The sequence below is a fragment of the Schistocerca americana genome, unplaced genomic scaffold (assembly GCF_021461395.2).
Source record: "Schistocerca americana isolate TAMUIC-IGC-003095 unplaced genomic scaffold, iqSchAmer2.1 HiC_scaffold_382, whole genome shotgun sequence".
Lineage (NCBI taxonomy): Eukaryota > Metazoa > Arthropoda > Insecta > Orthoptera > Acrididae > Schistocerca > Schistocerca americana.
This window is the reverse complement of record NW_025726107.1, coordinates 75,001-78,309: the sequence shown is the minus strand read 5'-3', so window position 1 is coordinate 78,309 and position 3,309 is coordinate 75,001. Positions and strand designations below refer to the sequence as shown.

The 3,309-nt window shown below is 56.5% G+C and overlaps 1 non-coding gene across 1 annotated transcript in view; it reads left to right on the top strand.

Moving 5' to 3' along the window:
* Positions 1-2,087: 2,087 nt before the first annotated feature.
* The window catches only part of LOC124581927, a 1,910-nt gene continuing 688 nt past the window's right edge, over positions 2,088-3,309 (top strand). The window contains exon 1 of the ribosomal RNA XR_006973570.1: positions 2,088-3,309. This exon is cut by the window's right edge and continues 688 nt beyond it. This is a non-coding gene — a ribosomal RNA (small subunit ribosomal RNA).

Sequence of the window (3,309 nt, the reverse complement as noted above, 5' to 3'; positions counted from 1 at the left end):
ACACACGTTGGGCCTTAACCCAACACACGTTGGGCCTTAACCCAACACACGTTGGGCCTTAACCCAACACACGTTGGGCCTTAACCCAACACACGTTGGGCCTTAACCCAACACACGTTGGGCCTTAACCCAACACACGTTGGGCCTTAACCCAACACACGTTGGGCCTTAACCCAACACACGTTGGGCCTTAACCCAACACACGTTGGGCCTTAACCCAACACACGTTGGGCCTTAACCCAACACACGTTGGGCCTTAACCCAACACACGTTGGGCCTTAACCCAACACACGTTGGGCCTTAACCCAACACACGTTGGGCCTTAACCCAACACACGTTGGGCCTTAACCCAACACACGTTGGGCCTTAACCCAACACACGTTGGGCCTTAACCTGCTCTGTAATTGTCATACGACGCGTTAAATTAGTGTGGTGTTGCCTAACTGCAACCCCCGCAATATAGTTTGCTACTCGCACTGCCTGGTCCCCAGAGTATCGCTTCATGTTAAACACCTTGCAGCTATACACTGTAATGCGGATGGCAGCAGGACGTACATGCTCAATGCCCTTCGCAGTTGTTCATTGGCATTTGCATGGCGAAGCACAGCCTACGTTGTGGTACGGCGTGTGTCAACTGTCCGCTGATGTTGTACATCCAAATCACACACTGTACTGCACATTGGTCCTCATGTACTGAATGATACATCGTGGTACATGTGTGACCGTACCACGACTGCGCCAACAACGGCGAACCATACGGTCCAAATATTGTGCACTCAGCTACGTGTCGTCTCCCTATAAGAGCTGGATTGCAGTATGGTATGCCGTGGATGGCGATCAGCATGAGCCGTCTGTTGATGTAGTGGCGCGTGTTGTCAGACGTAGTCGTCTCTTCTCACACACCGTGATAGCATGGTGCACTGCGTTCCACATCTGCGACATGCGACAGAGGCCGGTTGACAGTCGTTCGCGCAATGGACATCGCATACGTACGGGGGCCACCTTCCACGTGTTCGCGAAGCGTGCACATGTTGTTGCGTGTATGTGGGCAGACATAGTGTGTCGTGACACCTGACACAGGCATGCAACAATCGTTGAATTTGCAAATGGCGATGGACGTCTACGTTTGCTGGTGACGTTACGCAAATGAACAACTGGTAAACGGTTGTGGTGCGGTTGTTCTCGCTAGAGGTGAATCAGTGATGGCGACGATCGGTTGAGCTACCAACCGGTTGTTTCAGCGATACCCACCATGCCCACGAACGTGAATGGCATGTGGGTGTGAAGCGATACGCGGCGGTGGCTGGGTGGGACCGTCCCCGGCCGGTGAGGGGGGGCCTCCCGGCGTGCTGGCCGCGCGGTGCGTGGGCGCACGCGCTACAGCCGGCTGGTGGGGGCGGCCAGTGGCAGGCGCGCCGGCCGACGGAGGCGGCAGGCGGCGCAGCTGCGCGCCGGCGCACCCTGCACGCGGCGCCGTGCGGCCAAAGTAGGTCCTCGCGGGCCCGGTGCGAAGCGCGGTGGACATCTGCAGTGTGCTGGTCCGATTGAGGACTGTGTGCGCTGAGGATGCGCCGCCGCCCGGCGCTCGGCGCCGCGACGCCGTCTGCTGCTCGGTCGCCTCTGCGGTTCTCGCAGGTGGTTTGTATCGCAGCTGTGCGGACGTGTTGGCGCGTGCGCTGTGCTGGGAGAGTTCGCTTCGGCACCCAAGTGGGGCTTTTGTCCTTCTGTGGCGCTGGCGTTGGAGCTGCCGGCCACCGTAGGTGGCGCGTGTTGTCTCCCGCCGGCAATGCCACGACAGCACGCTCCCGGGCCTCTGTCGGCAGCGGCAAGCTCAGTTGGGAGCACGGGTGGTCGCACCTAAAGCGTCTACTCGCCAAACTCCGGGCGATTGCGCCTCTCTCGAACCCGACCAAGTACTTAGGACGGCGCTGCGCGCCGCCGGGACCTGAGAGGGTTTCGAGGTGTATTGTGCAGGGGAGCTCAGCCTCCTCCTGTTTGCAGAATAATTGAGCGGACGCTTGCGTGTTCGCGCGGGCCCCCGGGACACACTCCCGGGCGGCCGGCTGCTCAGCTCTAGTTGACGCAGCTCCCTGGTTGATCCTGCCAGTAGTCATATGCTTGTCTCAAAGATTAAGCCATGCATGTCTCAGTACAAGCCGCATTAAGGTGAAACCGCGAATGGCTCATTAAATCAGTTATGGTTCCTTAGATCGTACCCACGTTACTTGGATAACTGTGGTAATTCTAGAGCTAATACATGCAAACAGAGTCCCGACCAGAGATGGAAGGGACGCTTTTATTAGATCAAAACCAATCGGTCGGCTCGTCCGGTCCGTTTGCCTTGGTGACTCTGAATAACTTTGGGCTGATCGCACGGTCCTCGTACCGGCGACGCATCTTTCAAATGTCTGCCTTATCAACTGTCGATGGTAGGTTCTGCGCCTACCATGGTTGTAACGGGTAACGGGGAATCAGGGTTCGATTCCGGAGAGGGAGCCTGAGAAACGGCTACCACATCCAAGGAAGGCAGCAGGCGCGCAAATTACCCACTCCCGGCACGGGGAGGTAGTGACGAAAAATAACGATACGGGACTCATCCGAGGCCCCGTAATCGGAATGAGTACACTTTAAATCCTTTAACGAGTATCTATTGGAGGGCAAGTCTGGTGCCAGCAGCCGCGGTAATTCCAGCTCCAATAGCGTATATTAAAGTTGTTGCGGTTAAAAAGCTCGTAGTTGGATTTGTGTCCCACGCTGTTGGTTCACCGCCCGTCGGTGTTTAACTGGCATGTATCGTGGGACGTCCTGCCGGTGGGGCGAGCTGAAGGCGTGCGACGCGCCTCGTGCGTGCTCGTGCGTCCCGAGGCGGACCCCGTTGCAATCCTACCAGGGTGCTCTTGAGTGAGTGTCTCGGTGGGCCGGCACGTTTACTTTGAACAAATTAGAGTGCTTAAAGCAGGCAAGCCCGCCTGAATACTGTGTGCATGGAATAATGGAATAGGACCTCGGTTCTATTTTGTTGGTTTTCGGAACCCGAGGTAATGATTAATAGGGACAGGCGGGGGCATTCGTATTGCGACGTTAGAGGTGAAATTCTTGGATCGTCGCAAGACGAACAGAAGCGAAAGCATTTGCCAAGTATGTTTTCATTAATCAAGAACGAAAGTTAGAGGTTCGAAGGCGATCAGATACCGCCCTAGTTCTAACCATAAACGATGCCAGCCAGCGATCCGCCGCAGTTCCTCCGATGACTCGGCGGGCAGCCTCCGGGAAACCAAAGCTTTTGGGTTCCGGGGGAAGTATGGTTGC